This window comes from Schistocerca americana, chromosome X, assembly GCF_021461395.2.
Source record: "Schistocerca americana isolate TAMUIC-IGC-003095 chromosome X, iqSchAmer2.1, whole genome shotgun sequence".
In the NCBI taxonomy this organism is placed as follows: domain Eukaryota; kingdom Metazoa; phylum Arthropoda; class Insecta; order Orthoptera; family Acrididae; genus Schistocerca; species Schistocerca americana.
The window spans coordinates 592,319,456-592,338,843 of NC_060130.1; the positions used below are offsets into that span (position 1 = coordinate 592,319,456).

The 19,388-nt window shown below is 42.1% G+C and overlaps 1 protein-coding gene across 3 annotated transcripts in view; it reads left to right on the forward strand.

The window, feature by feature from the left end:
• LOC124556578 (galactosylgalactosylxylosylprotein 3-beta-glucuronosyltransferase S-like) overlaps positions 1–19,388 on the forward strand; it is a 184,629-nt gene that overhangs the window by 64,462 nt on the left and 100,779 nt on the right. The gene's annotated exons all lie outside the window — the stretch shown is intronic.

Here is a 19,388-nt window from a genome sequence, read left to right on the forward strand (position 1 = left end):
TCCTGGGGTACCGGCGAGGACCATTCGCAACCGTCTCCATGAAGCTGGGCTACGGTCCCGCACACCGTTAGGCCGTCTTCCGCTCACGCCCCAACATCGTGCAGCCCGCCTCCAGTGGTGTCGCGACAGGCGTGAATGGAGGGACGAATGGAGACGTGTCGTCTTCAGCGATGAGAGTCGCTTCTGCCTTGGTGCAAATGATGGTCGTATGCGTGTTTGGCGCCGTGCAGGTGAGCGCCACAATCAGGACTGCATACGACCGAGGCACACAGGGCCAACACCCGGCATCATGGTGTGGGGAGCGATCTCCTACACTGGCCGTACACCACTGGTGATCGTCGAGGGGACACTGAATAGTGCACGGTACATCCAAACCGTCATCGAACCCATCGTTCAACCATTCCTAGACCGGCAAGGGAACTTGCTGTTCCAACAGGACAATGCACGTCCGCATGTATCCCGTGCCACCCAACGTGCTCTAGAAGGTGTAAGTCAACTACCCTGGCCAGCAAGATCTCCGGATCTGTCCCCCATTGAGCATGTTTGGGACTGGATGAAGCCTCGTCTCACGCGGTCTGCACGTCCAGCACGAACGCTGGTCCAACTGAGGCGCCAGGTGGAAATGGCATGGCAAGCCGTTCCACAGGACCACATCCAGCATCTCTACGATCGTCTCCATGGGAGAATAGCAGCCTGCATGGCTGCGAAAGGTGGATATACACTGTACTAGTGCCGACATTGTGCATGCTCTGTTGCCTGTGTCTATGTGCCTGTGGTTCTGTCAGTGTGATCATGTGATGTATCTGACCCCAGGAATGTGTCAATAAAGTTTCCACTTCCTGGGACAATGAATTCACGGTGTTCTTATTTCAATTTCCAGGAATGTACATTTATTTCAATTCTTCGTATTCAGATGTGAAAACAGAATCTGATGGAAATAATGCATAATTTCGAAGGGGTGATTGCGGCCGTGAGGAAATTTAAACGAATGTTTATGCGTATATTTCGGCGTATCTGTTGAAGCCTTGCAGTAATTTCACCTGATTTGTTACATATTGTGTGTGACTGCTGGAAGACTTATAGATGGGATGGTAGTGGGATGAGGGTTACATTAACCGAAAATAATTGATATTTGTGTCAGATGAAGTGTTTGTAGTCGCTTTGCTGAGTGATAATAGGTCTAATATTTAAATCAAAGTTTGCTCGAGCAGAATTCTGTAGAACAGATTTTTTGAAGTCAACAAATTTAGAATCTTCTATGAGGAATTAAAAAGCTACACATATTTTCAGCCCCTGATGTTCTTAGAAATCATTCACCTACCTACACACGTATGTTCGTAAACCATCATTTATATATGCTGAAAGGATCAAAGACCAAACAAATGAAGCAGTATAGAGTACAAACCTCCAAGAAGGAGAGGTATCTTCCAAAACACCAGCCAGTCAACTAGTAGCTAACCGTGTATGTGTGATTGGCTGTGTAGCACAGACTAGGATCTATAAAAACACGTCTGGGAAAAACCTCATTACTAGCAGCAGGAAGAAGTCATTTTGTAATTATTGTTTGCATGGTGACTGACAAGTTGACGACGGATTGGAGTAACATGGATGATGATGTAATTTTTGTGTGGAGTAAACTATAACCATTTTCATGTCTTTGCAGATAAAAGCTAAAGAGTCACCATTTACATTGAAGGTTTGTCCGCAGAGCGCGGTTTCCCTCAGCGACTGCCAATGTGTTCAGTGCAGCCAAGCCTTAATTCTGAAGGAATCGCCTGTGAATTACTTCGCTGGTAAATGTATCATTTAGTTCCATAAAATTTAACCAAAACGAGAGTCGGAGGGAGCTGTTACGTCACAAAATCTTCATAATGTTTATTATATCTGATGTCGTCACGTTTTAAATTAGGGAAAAAATCCCAGAAATTGCTTAAATCGAGGAAAGGATTATGCGCCGAAGTTTGCTTGTGAAAGGCAACACACAATATTGCGCCTACCTGGCAAAAAACATGTACAAAATGCGCGCAAAAATAATTTATTTCTGGCGTCTGTCATCTACACTATGTACCTGCTGTAGTTGCATTGTTCAGTGATACGCGGCTGTTGGTACTATGTGTGCCACTTCGATGCACTGTGAAAAAGCTGCGGTTTTCATATAGTAGAAGTAAACAACAGCTGACATTAGAGGTTTCTCAAAGAATTACGTATCTTTTCTATGCTAATGTTTGCGTCACCATCCAGGGCTGAAGATTGTTTTCGTATCGCTTAAATGGCAAATGCGTAACGATAAGGCCGTTATTAGCCGAAGGACACATTTGGGGGCACTCGTGAGTGCCGCTAGTTGCCAGAAAGTTCACTGCATTTGTCTCATGGGCCGTGGCGGGATCCTGTTAGTAGGCGGCAACTAGCGGCGTCACTAATCCACCACCTACCGCGACTGTCGACAACTCTGTCCACTTGCGAGAGGCGATTGAAAAGTCCGTGCAAAGTCCGAGAGATGGGACCACCGGCGCGTATCGAGGTCATGTTTAGTTAGTAGCATCTTTGGAAAGAACGCACACCAAGTTTCAGCCATATTGGTCTGTTTCTTTGTGTTTGGCACTCGTGTGAATCACGGAAGTGGAATGATTGTCCAAAAATGGACGAAAAAGAATTTCGTGTGGTGATTAAGCATTACTTTATGAAAGGCAAAACGACTCAGAAGACTAAAGAGAAGCTTGATAAACATTACAGTGAGTCTGCATCTTCGATTAGAACAGTTTATAACTGGTTTCAAAATTTTCGCAGTGGCTGTATGGGCACAAGTGAAGCTGAACGTTCTGGACGCCCTGTGGAGGTTACAACTCCAGAAATCATTGATAAAATCCATGATGTGGTGATGGATGACAGAAGAGTTAAGGTGCGTGAGATTTCTAGTGCTGTGGGCATCTCTAATGAACGGGTACATAATATTTTGCATAAACATTTGGACATGAGAAAGCTATCTGCAAGATGGGTTCAACGATTGCTCACGCTTAGCCAAGAACGGAATCGTTCGAAGTGTTGCAAGGATGGTTTGCAGCTGTTTAGGAAGAAACTGCAGAACTATAACCGTCGTATCGTCACTGTGGATGAAACATGGATACACTCCTGAGACCAAACAGCAATCTAAACAATGGGTTACCAAGGGAGAATCTCTGCACCAAAAGAGGCGAAGATCATTCTTTTGCCGGAAAGGTTATGGCGACTGTCTTCTGGGCGATTTGACCGCAGAAAAGTCCTTTTCCATCACGACATTGCACCAGCAGAGACCTCAGCAGTTTTGGTCGTGCAAAATTAATGGAAATAGGATTCCAGCGCGTTTCACATGGCCCCTATTCTCCAGACTTGGCTCCCCCGGACTATTATTTGTTCCCCAATTTGAAGAAATGGCTGGCAGGACAAAGATTTTATTCAAACGAGGTGGTGATTGCAGCAACTAATAGATTTTTTGCAGACTTGGACAATCCTGTTATTCGTAAGGGAGCCAGAATAACAAATTTCAGGCGATACTTCTAACCAACGACAACGCATTGGCCGACGGCCTTTACTTAATGAAAGAGAGCAGCAGTGTTTGCGTAGAGTTGTCAGTGCTAACAGACAAGCAACACTACGTGAAATAACTGCAGAAACCAATGCGCCATGTCACCAGGCCACAATCGTTTGCGATTAGTTTGAAGAACATTCTGGACAATTCGAGCGAATGATGTGGTGACCATATCACCCGACATGAATCCCATAGAACTTTTATGGAACGTAATCGAGAGGTCAGTTAGTTCACAAAATGCTGCACCGGCACAATCTCCGCAATTATGGACGGCTATAGAGGCAACGTTGCACAGTATTTTTACAGGGGACTTACAACGACTTGTTGAGTCCATGCCACGTCGGGTTGCCGCACTAGGTTGAATAAAAGGAGGTCCTACCCAATATTAGGAGGTATCCGATGACTTTTTGTCACCTCAGTATTTTGAGTCTATTAGCCATGGCCCACTAGTGGCGCCACCTTTCCCCCGATGGACCTGTGCACACACACGATATGTCACTTGAGCATGTGCTATCAACCTCACAGTCCTTCATAACTTATTGCGACAATACAGTCAACATCGTGTTTGTTATAGTGCGTTACAACTTTGTTATTTTTAATAAGTAAATAGATAAGCATGGAAACATCAGAAAAGGTAGGCCGAGAAGTGATGGAAGTGAATAAACTGTTCGAAAGTAGAATAAATACAGAAGACTTTATTTCTTAGACTGAAAAGGAACCTGCAATCTGGAATGCCACAACACAAGCATACTCCGACAAAACAGAGAAATTGAGTTCGTGGCACAATATTGCAAAGAGTCTGATTCCAGAATTCGAGAAAAATGGCTCTGAGCACTATGGGACTTAACATCTGAGGCCATCAGTCCCCTAGAACTTAGAACTACTTAAACCTAACTAACCCAAGGACATCACACACATCCATGCCCGAGGCAGGATTCGAACTTGCGACGTAGCGGTCGCGTGATTCCAGACTGAAGCGGCTAGAACCTCTTGGCCACACCTGCCGGCTGAGTTTTATACTAATTTCACTATCTCAGTATAGAAATAGTTGTCATCTGCTGAAAAACCTCTTTTTAGTTCTGTGTCGATTCCATTTATATCTTCTCGTTATGTAGTCAATCAACTCGTAAACGAAGATTTCGACATTCTAAGAAACTGAAAAATGTAATCTCGTCTGCACTTGATCGTCAATCGACCAATACACATTGGAGGTATTCTCATCTTCCTACCCTTTCCGCTTTTCTTTTTTAATACGAGAGTGAGAAGAAGTAATTCTTCATTCACTCGACTGACTACTTCCCGATGAGAAGTCAACTGTTATTAAAAAGTGGCACCCCAAGTTGCCTGGTTCGTAAAACATCTGGCAGCTAACACTAGTGTCCCTCGGCTATTAGCGGCCTAGAGTTGAAAATTGAAAAGCTATTACATACTATTATTAGCGTCCTGGACGAGTGGACGAGCTCTGAATCTCGAATAACTGCTTCTCGTCTATTACTTATTTATTTAAAGGGAGGCTATTACCGGAAAATTCCGTTTAGAAATGTTGCTGTACTGTCCTTTTGCATAACTTCGATAGGAAACTCATGTATTTTCTTGTTGTTTCGGGAAAAACAGTGTGCTTTCATTCTCTCCAAATTTGTTTTTACATCATTTATGGGCCTTCTCTAAAACTCAAACTTTTTACTCGCTGTGAATTTTTCAAATTATGTATTGTTCAAGATAAATGCCATTAGAAGATATACTTTGCATAAGAAAGATCACTATTCTCAATAACGGCGCCACAAGGAGAGGGTTCGAGTTTGAGCACCGATTGCGGTGACACAGTGGTTAGCACACAGGATTCGCGTTCGGGAGGACGACTGTTCAATCCCGCGTCCGGCCATCCTGATTTAGGTTTTCCGTGATTTCCCTAAATCGCTCCAGGCAAATGCCGGTATGGTTCCTTTGAAAGGGCACAACGGACTTCCTTCCCTAATCCGAGGAGACCGATGACCTCGCAGTTTGGTCTCCTCCCCCAAATCAACCCAAACCGATTTTGAGCATCCTTTCCACAGGACCACGGAATGGGCTGCCATAAGTCACAACGAAAAAATTAGTTCCTGGTACGTAGTGCCGGCCGGAGAGGCCGAGCGGTTCTAGGCGCTACAGTCTGGAACCGCGCGACCGCTACGGTCGCAGGTTCGAATCCTGCCTCGGGCATGGTTGTGTGTGATGTCCTTAGGTTAGTTAGGTTTAAGTAGTTTTAAGTTCTAGGGGACTTATGACCTAAGATGTTGAGTCCCATAGTGCTCAGAGCCATTTGAACCATTTTTTCGCGTCGTAGTCTGCTGCCATAGCCCATTAACGCCAAGTTTCGTCGCACTGCCTTAACAGATACGTTCGTCATACGTCCCACATTGGTTTATGCGGTTATTTCACGCAGTGTTGCTTGTCTGTTAGCACTCACGACTCTACGCAAACGCCGCTGCTCTCGGTCGTTAAGTGAAGGCCACTGCATTGTCCGTGGTGAGAGGTAATGCGCGAAATTCAAAGTCTGTTAATTCCCGTCGTGCTACCGCAATCACGTTGGACGCCTTTTCACATAAATCATCTGAGTACAAATGACAGCTCCGCCGGTGCACTCCGTTTTATACCTTGTGTACGTGATACTATCGCCTTCTGTGTATGTGCATGACTTTTGTCACCTCACTGTGTGAATTCAGTGTTAATATCATGTTTAAGTTTTTTTGTGACCAATGATTTCGTCTGATGTTAGTGAGTTATCTGGCATTAGAAAAAATTCTTTCAGAGGAAACAGAAGTAGCTGGCCAAGGAATAAATTATGGAAAACCTGGTTTATGCGTTTTCCAGTAGTTGCTAAGGTTTCCTTTCTTCCCAAGTAAGGCTTCTCCAAATACTGTTTTACAGACACAAGGCTTTCGGTTGTAGGTGTGGCATGTAACTGTATATGAGCCACATTTTCGTCATAAAGTGCTCAGATATCCGCTGCTGGTCTTTTCCTGTTGAGAATGGCCTTTCTGATCATCGTACTCAGCTCGTTACAGTATATGACATAGCTCCATTCAGTAATTCAAAACTACCCTCCAAGGTTGTCCGTTCAATTAATGACTCAACAATTAGAAATTTCAGAGAAAATCTTCTGCAGTTAGACTGGGATGAGGTGTACAAGGAACCCGATGCTAATTTAAAATATGACTTATTTCAGGATACACTTGTGAGAGAATTTGAAAACTGTTTCCCCAAGAAAGTAGTTAAATCTAATTATAAGAAACCATGCAAAAATCCTCGGCTTACTAAAGGAATGAAAAAATCTTGTAACCACAAAAGGGAACTGTATCTAACAACAGACAAGAGTAATGACCCAGAAACAGCCAAATATTATACGAGGGCGGTTCAGAAAGTAACCTCCGATTGGTCACAGTGCGGGTTGTGGGGGGAGTAGCGACGCCATCTGTGCGTTCACGCACTGAACAGGTCAGTCGGCATCAAGCCGTGGTCGAGTGAACGTCGTACCTGCGCTAGTTTAGTTTTTGTGGCAGTTTGAAATGTGTGCTGCAATAGAAAACCCCGCCAAATGTGAAGTGCGTGCTGTCATAAGGTTTTTTACAGCCAAAGGATATTCTGCAGCAGCTATTCATCGTGAGCTTTGTGCCGTGTACGGACCAAGAGTTATGAGTGAAGGAGTTGTCCGTGAATGGGTACGTTTATTTAAAAGTGGACAAGAAAACGTTCATGATGAAGAGAGGAGTGGTAGACCATCATTGGTGACTGACGAACTCGTTCAGACAGTTGATGCAAAAGTTCGTGAAAATCGACGTTTCTCAATGTCAGAGTTGTCTACTGGTTTTCCACAGATTTCTAAGACTCTCTTGTACGAGATAGTGACAGCAAGATTGGGTTACCGTAAGTTCTGTGTACGATGGGTGCCCAAAATTCTTACCGACCACCACAAAACTCAAAGAATGGCCTCTGCATTAGACTTTCTGTCACGTTATGAGGACGAAGGAGAACCATTGTTAAACAGAATCGTGACCGGTGACGAAACCTGGATTAAGTACGTGAACCCTGAGACAAAAGAACAATCAAAGATGTGGGCACATTCAAATTCGCCTACCAAACCAAGAAAAGCCTCGCAAGATTTTTCTGCCAGAAAACTGATGGCAACGGTGTTTTGGGATGCCAAAGGGGTGTTGTTGGTTGAATTCATGGAACGTGGTACGACCATTAATCAAGACGTGTACTGTGAAACAATAAAAAAGTTACGATGGGCTATACAGAACAAACGCCGTGGTATGCTGACTTCCGGTATCGTTTTTTTGCACGATAACGCCCGTCCTCACTCTGCTCGCAGAACAACGGCCCTTCTTGAGTCCTTCAAGTGGGACGTTATCAACCATCCACCTTACAGCCCAGACCTGGCGCCAAGTGATTATCACCTCTTCATGCATTTGAAGAAATGGCTCGGGTCACAGCGGTTTGATGACGACGAAGAGCTCAAAGATGCGGTCACAGGCTGGCTCCAGGCACAAGCGGGTGATTTTTATGCAGAAGGAATTTCAAAGCTTGTGAAGAGATACGATAAGTGCCTCAATCGCTATGGAGACTATTTAGAAAAATAGTGCAAAGCTGTAGTTGTAAGATGTATATATTAAAATATTTTTATTTAACTTGGTGTATTTTTTTAAATCAACCGGAGGTTACTTTCTGAACGGCCCTCGTAAAAACTACTGTGCTACATTTAAAAAGGTTATTAAAAAGTCCAGAAGCATGTGCATCATGTCTGAGATTAATACCTCTGATAATCAAATCAAAACAATTTGGAATATTATCACAAGGGAGACAGGGCAACCAAGAGTACAGGATGACGGCATTACCATCAAAGAGAACGGAAACTTGACAAACAAGCTGGAAGTCGAAAACATTTTGAATAATCATTTTTTAAATGTTGTAGAGAAAAGAGGATCTAAATGTTCATTAGAATAAGCAAGGCAGTTAATGGAAGAGGCCTTACCCACACCATTTGATACAATTGAAATTCCACCCACCTCACCTTCTGAAATATACTGAAATATATAATAAACTCTCTCAAGAATAAAAGCTCACATGGAATTTATGGCATTTCCAGCAGGATAATAAAAGCTTGTTCCCAAGAAATAAGTGGGATTCTTAGCCACATATGTAATAGCTCTGTGAAGCAGGGCATTTTCCCAGATATATTGAAGTATGCCATTGTTAAACCACTTGATAAAAAAGGGGATACATCTTATGTCAACAACTACCGCCCAGTCTCTCGTCTGACTGCCTTATCCAAAATTCTTGAAAAAGTAATGTAATGTAAAGTAGCTTCACACCTTTGTAAAAATAAAGTTTGAACAAATTGTCAGTTTGATTTCCAGAAGGGTTTTTCAACGGAAAATGCTATATATACTTTCACTAATGAAATATTAAATGCTCTGAGTTACTGGAAGTCACCCATTGGGATTTTTTTTATGATCTATCAAAGGCTTTTGATTGTGTAAATCATGGAATACTTCTAGATAAGCTCAAGTACTGTGGTATGAATGGGACAGTGCTCAAATGGTTTAAATCAGGGCCGGCCAGAAATTCTGCACGCGTTCGGGCTCTTGCACATGTGCAACTTCCGGGTCACAGCGTGTACGCCGCAGCTGTCAGCGTTCATGTAGTGCATGTTTCTACGCACCTAAGTGCGTTATCGACACCTCGTATGTATATCACAACCTGGGCTGTATCTGTAAGATCTGTTGCTTCATCGAGCGCAACACAGAAAGCAACAAAGTATTTAGCCTTATTTATTAGCTGCCTGTGCAGATCGCCGGCCATAGCACTGATACGTCTTGTCACCGTTTGCTTGGATCGACTGATTTCTTGAAACCTGCTAACGTTCGTGGGACACACAAGTTCTGCAGCATCAATCAGACACCCTTTCACAAACTCCCCTTCGGAAAAGCGTTTCCCAGATTGTGCAATTCTTAATGCGATTTTAAAACTTGCTCGCAGTGAAGATTTAGTGTGGTTGTCATTCTGGAAAATTGAAAACAGTACCCGTCCTTTGCTTTTTCACAGTGCCTACCATTTCTCAATATTTCTCTGTTAAGGTTACGGTCACCACGGGTAAACGAGACTGGTATGTTCCGCTCTTGCTTGTACCACATAAACAGGGAAGTGGAGCCGCCGCCGTTCATTTAGGACACATGGCTAATAACAGATGTCGCTGTCGCACACGTGCGCACATGTGCAGCACTTCCGCACACTGTGCAGCGTTTGGCCGGCCCTGGTTTAAATCATACCTAACTAGAAGAGTGCAGAAAGTTGAAATAAGCAAAGAACTGGTGATTTCTCAAACTGGGTAACAATCAAGAATGGGGTGCCACAAGGTTCGGTCTTCGGTCCTCGGCTGTTCTAAATATATATCAATGACTTGCCATTCTATATTCACGAAGATGCAAAGCTGGTACTTTTTGCCGATGATACAAGTATAGCTATCACACCCAACAGACAAGAATTAACTGGTAAAATTGTAAAAGATGTTTTTCAGAAAATCATTAAGTGGTTCTCTGCAAATGGGCTCTCATTAAACTTTGACAAAACACAGTATATACAGTTCTACACAGTAAATGGAATGACACCATTAATAAATATAGACTTCGATCAGAAATCGGTAGCTAAGGTAGAATATTCAAAATTTCTAGGTGTATGCATTGATGAGGGGTTGAACTGGAAAAAAAAAAACACTGAGGATCTGCTGAAACGTTTGAGTTCAGCTACTTATGCTATTAGGGTCACTGCAAATTTTGCCGATATACATCTCTGTAAATTAGCTTACCACGCCTATTTTCATTCTCTGCTTTCGTATGGCATCATATTCTGAGGTAACTCATCATTGAGTAAAAGAGTGTTCATTGCACAAAAGCGTGTAATCAGAATAATTGCTGGAGCTCATCGAAGATCATCCTGCAGACACTTATTTGAAGAGCTACAGGTCTTCACTGTAGCCTCATAATATATGTATTCACTTATGAAATTTGTTATTAACAATCCGAACGAATTCAAAAGTAATAGTAGTGTAGTAGTGTACGTGGCTACAACACTAGGAGAAAGGATGAGCTTCACTACTCAAGGTTAAATCTAACTTTGTTTCAGAAGGGGGTAAATTATGCTGCCACAAAAGTCTTTGGTCACTTACCTAATAGCATCAAAGCCTGACAGATAGCTATTTAGCATTTAAAAGGATATTAAAAGAATTTCTTAATGGCAACTCCTTCTACTCATTAGATAAATTTTTAGATATAGTAAGTGGGTAATTTCCCCAACCCCCACAAAAAATATTAAATGTCATGTAATATTTTGTGTAATGTAATATCTTGTATAGACACCTTTTATTAACCTGACACGTTCCACATCATTACGAAGTGTCGTATTCATGATCTATGGAACAAGTACTAATCAAATCTAATCTTCGCGTCCGGCCAGAGTGGCCGAGCGGTTCTAGGCGTTACAGTATGGAACCGCGCGACCGCTACGGTCGCAGGTTCGAATCCTGCCTCGGGCATGGATGTGTGTGATGTCCTTAGGTTAGTTAGGTTTAAGTAGTTCTAAGTTCTAGGGAATTGATGACCAAAGAAGTTAAGTCCCATAGTGCCCAGAGCCATTTGAACCATTTTAATCTTCGCGTCTTTTGATGACGTAGTCGTTAAGTCCATTTTCAAGCTGGGTTATCTCTGTGGTTATTATCGCTAAAAAGTCTTTCGTGACCCATCGCTGCGCGTTACTAGCATTTGCTCTACTGCAAAATGTACTTTTTTTAAAAAATCTTGAGTCTAGGACTGTTTATTTGGCAACAGATATATTGGTTTCGAGTTTTTCCCAGTCTTCTACTAATAACGTATAGAAACTGAAGTTCCTGACACATCTGGTGCTGGTTTGTCATTGTTTGTTTTAAGCCACAAATTAGTGGTGGGGTTAGTGACATTGTGGTGTCAGTTTCGCCTGACATGAAGTATTGTTTGGCCACGATAACTTGACGATTTCGCTAATGCTGCCAGAACCGAAGGAAATCGGCACTACTTGAAAGATATTCATTTGTCTCCGAGCGCTGCCTGATGCCAAGCTTTTAAAAACGCTCGCGTCCACTAGCAAGTAACGTCTGTAAGAACTTATTGAGGTGTTTACATTACAACAAAAACTTACTCAAGTTTACTTCTTCGAAGTCACTGAGGCATGTTTATTTCAAGAACTCCCCGCAATTACTTGTTACAGAACTGCAGTTACTCTTAAAAATTGGAGCAGTCACCACTGTTTTTGCATTATTATTAATGAATAAAAATCGAGACAAAACACAAAAAATAGTGTACATATCGATGGTAACCCAGAAACGATATTCAGTTAACTTAAACCAGAGGTCTTCACTTAGATTAAAAACTTGGAGGATGTCTTATGCAAATTCCGAACATGTCTAGTCTAGAGATGTCCCTTAATTACTATTCGATTTTTGCAAGCAGTATTTACTTCTTTTGTCACAAATATAATACATTTATGTTTACTATAACATTAAAAAATCATTTAAAGTTTAAAGACGTCTGTGCTGCCTTTCTACTTTCACTTGTGGTATTGATTGGTAAACTCATTTCGCATTTCCTTGGCTAGTGGTGCCAATTGTGTGGTTTTAAGGGCCCCAACGGTACATTACTTTCAACCCATCTGTCTTTGTACCATTCGCCTTTTCGACAATGGTATTTTCGCACCAGTAGTGAACATGCACTACTTCTGTTAAGTTTGAGAACTTCCACGAAAAGACAAATTCGGCTAGGACTTGCAGAAAGGTGCAAGAAACTAGAACAGGATTTTCACCCTGTAGCGGAGTGTACGCTGATTTCCAACTTTCTGACTAATTAAAACTGTTTGCCGGACCAAGAATCGAACCTGGGTATCCGATTTGGCACACACTTTTAATTTGTCAGGAAGTCTAATTCAAGAAACTGTTTCCACTAATTTGCGAAGTTGTTAAAGTTGACGAAACTAGCAGACGTCGACAGGAGAGGGGTTGCAGATATGGTGGTTCGTAATATTCCATCCAATTCTGTGATTGTCTGTCCATACCACAGCAGGAAGTTCGACAGAATGCCTCATAAATATTATTTCAGGATTACGATGTTAGAGCGGTTGCAAGACGGTCAAATAAACTACAACCACTCAATGAGGAAGCTTACTGTTATTTACAATAAAGGAAAACAAACCAGCAGTCAAATTGTATGTCGGGGATAAAATTGCTGAAAGCAGAGGCCACAAAGTAGTGCGTTTAGCTCCCAAAAATTGCCATATAAATCCGATAGAATTGGCATAGGCCAAAATTAAACGAATTTCAGGGAGAACAGTGTCACTGGTGACATGTCGAAGGAAAGATTGCGGAATTTTGTTAATGTTGCTTTCCTTTCAGTTACTGCACAGGACCTTACCGCAGGAATGTGCAGCACCTGGAGCAAGGATATTGGACACTAGAACGAATAATGGAAATAGCCACTGATGAAGTTATCATTACTATCACGCCCTGAAACGGTAGTGATAATGATCTTGAATCAAACACAAATGACAGTGATCGTCAGTGAACATCATTTTGACAGTTCTTCCAGGCACAATTAATGACACTTTGTAGACATTACTGCTGTGTTGCGTTTAATAAATGCAGTGTTCAGACAGACTTCAGAAATCAGTTTCTGACTTTCGATTCATAGTGTCGCAAGTTGTACTTTCATTTCTCATTGTTTTCGATACATATATAACACACAAGTTGTAGGCAAAACTCTCGAGCATGAATATGTCAACAAGTTAGGTGATTAACGATCTGACGAAAGTGTCACTATAGCGGGCAACATTTCCGCGAATGCTGCCTCCGGTTTCGTGTCGAGCGCAAATCGCGGGTAGTGGTGCCTGCACTGCTGCAAGCAGCCGACGCTGCCTCCCCTCCCCTCCCGTCTTCTCTTTCCCCTTCCCACCCTACGCCTCCCCTCCGTAATGCGGTGGCACCAATCGTCAACTTATCGTGGACAACCAGTACTGACTCAAATAGTTTCAGTATTGGCTCACTGTCTTCTAGTGTTACCCACTCTTCTATATTTAGGAAGTTTGTTTCTGTCATTAAACAGGTCTTCACAAATGAAAGAGGATTTTTGTATTGTATTTAGTCTATAATAATAATAGCGTTCCATCTTGTTGGACAGTTCCCCTTTACTTTTAGGAATTGGTTACCCATCTCCTCTTGTGCTGTCTTGAGTTTTACTGAAGGCAGAGTACTTGTTTAAAATAAGATTACAGCAGCACTGTTGAACTTGCGAGCTAATTTCCTTTTCTATGGATGAATGTAAACAACTTGGCTCAGTATTTTCTACCCACTTTCGTCAAAAGCCCAGTGTGGTGGTGTGACTAAAAGTATACAACTGTATGCAGTATTTAGAGTAGCTAATTCAAATTCTTTCTAAAATTTAGGAACTTAAATCCACACTTTTCACCTATTAGTTGAAGTTTTGTGAACTTGTGATGCATACAGAATGAGAATTGCTGTATCTAGTTTTTGCTTCATCTTTACAACTTTTCTCACAGCCAACTGAGAAAACTACTTGCTCCATACTAACATTTGCTTTGTCAGAAACCCAGAAAAGCAGACTACATAATGCTGTTTTTTGACCTGTGTACGTATTTCGGTACTAAAAATTGTAGCAATAATGTTCGAGCAGTAGCAGAATATTAATTTCCATTCCATTATTTCCACAAAAACTAAACTGTTCCACAAATACATCTCATAAACATGTGTCCCAAATGTTACAGCACTGTCCCTGAAACTGTTCCTTTGTGATTGACATCACAGCATTAGCCAATAGCAGCACAGAACACTTCTGCCCAACCTTACTTTTTCTGTGGACTTTAGGGCACCTTGTACACCAGTCTCTTCGTTTGTTCATTCATGTTAATTGATGGTCAACATTAATTCATAAAAACTTTGTGTTTTTATTACAGAATCTGTAGGTTTATCATCTCTGCTTAATATAATAAAGTTGTTTTACCTCCGTATGCTGAAGTGCATGCTATATGTTTTCTTTATGCTCAGTTGTAATTTATTGCATACTAATCAGCTCTGAGTATCCTCGTGGGTTTCCTTTACCTTCTCTATTAGGAGTTGTGGTGTTTTATTGGTGACCGTGATGTTGTTGTCTTCAGCAAGGAGAATTTTTTTCTCCATACCTTATACTATACGGAAAGTTATCGATATATACTCCTAATTCTTGTAATGTGTTTAATAGTATTTTACAGTCAACATTGTTAAAAACCTTGGAGAAGTATAAAGAAATGCCAGTAACATAGTCATCCTTGTCAAGACTTTAAGGTACCACTTTTGTGAAATCTGAAAGGGCCGATATTGTACTTCTACTTTGGAAACCAAACTGTGGTTCATTAAGAAGGTTGTATTTATTCAGTTAGCTCATTAGTCCATCTTAGTTTTGATATAGTTAATTTGAGAATGCTGAAAATAATGAAACTGGTCTGATGTATTCTGTACTCTCCAATTTACCTTCCTTTAGTTAGGCACAACTCGTGTGTGCTTTTGGCACTCTGGAAATATACCTGAAGTCAAGGACCCATTTATTATGTATGTTAAAAAAGTTTGTGCAACCTCTTTTTGTGCCCGCTGATTTCATATTTTTTTAATTTCTGTGTTGTCTTCCTACTTCAAGATGGAAATAATACCATTGTTGTCTCTGTGTAATTCATTGTGAATGCCACATGTGTTTAAGGAAGATTTTGTTGCAACATTGTGTGTGTGTGTGTGTGTGTGTGTGTGTGTGTGTGTGTGTGTGTTTCAAAAAAGCTTTTGACACTGTACCTCACAAGCTGCTTGTAGTCAAATTGCGTGCTTACTGAATATCACCTCAGTCATATGACTTGACTCGTTATTTCCTGTCAAAAAGGTCACAGTTCGTAGTAATTGACCGGGAGTCATCGAGTAAAAGGGAAGCGATTTCTGGCGTTCCCCATGTTAGTGTTATAGGCCTTCTTATCTATTTAAACGATATATGAGACAATCTTAGCAGCCGTCTTAGGTTGTTTGCAGATGATGATGTCGTTTATCGTCTAATAAAGTCATCAGAAGATAAAAACAAATTGCAAAACGATTTAGAAAAGATATCTGAATGGTGCGAAAATTGGAAATTGAACTTAAATAATGAAAAGTGTGAGGTCATCTACATGAGTGCTAAAAGGAATTCGTTAAACTTCGATTACACAATAAATTATTCAGATCTAAGGGCTGTATATTCAACTAAACACTTAGGAATTACAATTACGAACAACTTAAATTGGAAAGAACACACAGAAAATGTCGTGGGGAAGCCGAACTAAAGACTGCGATTTATTGGCAGACCATTTAGAAGATGCAGCACATCTAGATCTAGACTGCGTACACTATGCTTGTCTGTTCTCCTTTGGAGTATTTTTGTGCGGTTTGTGATCCTTACCAGATAGGATTAACAGAGTACATCGAGAAGGTTCAAAGAAAAGCAGCAAGTTTTGTATTATCTAGATATAGGAGAGAGAGTGTCGTGGACATGGTATAGGATTTGCGGTAGACAACATTAAAACAAAGGCGTTTGTCGTTGCGGCTGGATCTTCTCACGAAATTTTAGTCACCATCTTTCTCGACCGAATGTGAAAATATTTCGTTAACGCCAACTTATATGGGGAGAAACGATCAATATAATAAAATAACGGAAATCAAAGCTCGCACGGGAAGATATAGTTGTTTGTTTTTTCCGCACACTATTCGAGATTGGAGTAACAGAGAAGCATTGTGAAAGTGGTTTGATGAACCCTTGCTACTGATATGGCAAACAATGAGGATGTGTATTGGGATTCACTGTTAAATGTTATGTGTCAGAAATAGCAGACAGTCCATAATAAGTTTCTGTGCTTGAGCAGTGTGATTTCCTTGGAAAAGCAAGACAAAAATAAAATATATTTTAATCTGTATTATGTCATGTTGGTGTTGAATTCTTCCTTCCTTCCTTCCTTCCTTCCTTCTATCGTTCATTCCTCCCCTCCCCTTCTCAGAACTTTCTGGGATTACCCTGAAGATACGAATGATCTGCACATCCCATTTATTTACCCAAGCATTTTTCTCTGATAAGTAAGTTCCATTGAAGTTTCCATAATCAATCATTCTCTAGTAAAAATGAAGTTCTTTAGTAACCCCCTTAAAACTACTTTAAATAAGCAGTCACCTTTACAGAAATGGGAGTCTTCTCATTCGAAGCATAAGTACCTAGTATTTTTTTCTCAACAGTGTTACATAGAGTTACATTATTCCAATAAAGCCTTTTAGCTTTTACCATAATTATAAATACCAAACTGTGCATTTAGAGTACGCACGCAGAGAGAGAGAGAGAGAGAGAGAGAGAGAGAGAGAGAGAGAGAGGGGGAGAGAGCGCAGCAGATAGACTGGGGTAATTGAGTGTGTTGGGGGGGGGGGGGGGGCGTGAAGGGGAAGAGGTTGTAAAAGGATGACTGGCTATTTGTAGGGGTAACAGATATGCATCATAGAAATGCAAGTGGGAGACGCAGCAGGAGCACACGTAGGAATATGACACTTGGCCACTGGAGTCTGAGAGTTCGTGCAGCACATGATGCCGCTGCCGCCAGCACAGATGAAATGGAGACTGTTGGGTATAAAGTGTGGGTGCAGTGAGTTGGTGAAGATTCAGCACAGGAGTATGTATTGTAAGGATAACGCCCATCTATGTAAATCAGAAAATGCTGCTGCTGCTGCTGCTGATGATGATGATGATAATGATGATTGGATTGTGGGGCGCTCAACTGCGCGGTTATCAGCGCCCGCCCAAATTCCCGAACTTTTCTCAGTCCAATCTTCCACTTGCATGAATGATGATGAAATGAAGAGGACAACACAAACACCCAGTCATCTCGAGGCAGGTGAAAATCCCTGACCCCACAGGGAATCGAACCCGGGACCCCGTGCACGGGAAGCGAGAACGCGACCGCGAGACCACGAGTTGCGGACGTAAATCAGAAAAGTTGATGTTGGGAGGTGGAGGGTGTGGGGAGAATAAAGAAGACACGGGTTATGAATAGCCATTGGACTCGAGCATATAATGCTCAGCTGTGTGTTCTACCACTGGGTGGTTAACTCTGTTCTTGACAACAGTTTGGTGTTGGCCATTCATTTTGGTGGCCAGCTGGTTGGTGGTTATGCCTACAAAAAATGCTGTACAGAAATTGTAGCAGAGCTAGCTAGTACATGACATGGCTGCTTTCACAGGTGGCCTTGCCTCATGAGATATGAAAAGCCTGTGACAGGACTAGAGTAGCATGTGCTGGGTGGGAGAATCATGTTGATCTAGCACCTGTATCTTCCACTGGGATACGACCACTGTGGCAAGGGGTTGGGAGTAGGGTTGGCGTAGGGATGGACTAGGACGCTGTTTAGGTTGTGTGGGTGGGAGAATACCACTTCAGTAGAGATTGTGGGGTTCAGATGTCTTTCATTTCTGCCCTTGATAAAAATAGTTGAAGCACTGGCAGAAGATATTGTTCAGTTACTCCAGTTTGGGATTATATTGGGTGTCCTTCACAGTTTGGTTCTTGGTGATGGTGGGAGAATTATGGTTGTATGAGGATACATTGCGTAATTCTGTTTTTGAACTAGGTTTGGTAGATAGTGCCTGTATGTGAGACCTTCAGCCTTTGTAAGACCTTCAGCATACTGGGCAAGGAAATTCTCATCACTGCAGCTATGCCACCTACCAGTGGCTGGGCTATATAGGAGTGAGTTTTTGGTGTGGCCGTGATGAAAGCTCTCAAACTGCAGGTGCTGTGTATGGTTAGTGGGCTGGATACACTCAGAGGTATGGACTGAGTCATTGCATAGGTGGAGGTCAACATTTAGGAAGTGGCACATTGGTCTGAGGAGGATCAGGTGAAACAGATGGGATAGATGATGATGAGTTTGTGGAGGAATGGGGACAGGGTGTGTCTTTCACAATGAAACTGAACCTGACAAGGGGTTTGGGGTTGAATGTTTCGTCTTGATGGCTCATTAACCAAGTAGCATGGGAGTGTGCCATGTGTGTGCCCATGGCAGTGCTGTAGATTTTTTTATACTTCTTGCTTTCAAAGGTGATGTAGCTGTGTGTTAGAATGTAATTAGTTAGAGCTATTACGAGTTAGATAGTGGGTTTGGAGTTTGAACGACACTGGGAGAGATAGTGTTCAATAATAACATGACCATCAGTCTGAGGGATGGTGGTGTATATATAAGTGGCATCACCCGATATCGGCATCGCATTTTAGGTGGGCATGACCATCTGCTTGCGGAACACACTGCTGAGCACTACATTCTAGAATTAAATGGCTGCTTCCAAATCAATGTCACCTGGATCATTACCCCAAGCGCCAAAAATGGTTCAAATGGCTCTGAGCACCATGGGACTTAACTTCTGAGTTCATCAGTCCCCTAGACTTAGAACTACTTAAACCTAACTAACCTAAGAACATCACAAACATCCATGCTCGAGGCAGGATTCGAACCGGCGACCGTAGCGGTCGCGCGGCTCCACACTGTAGCGCCTAGAACCGCTCGGCCACCCCGGCGGGCCCCAAGCACCAGCTTTTCTGAAATAGGTAGGTGGGGTTGTCCCTGTTCCTGTAATCCTCCTGGCCTCAATCTCCACAAATCCACTGCACCCACACCCACCACCCAAAGGTCTACACTTCGTCTGTCCTGTCTCTCCCCTTCCAAATC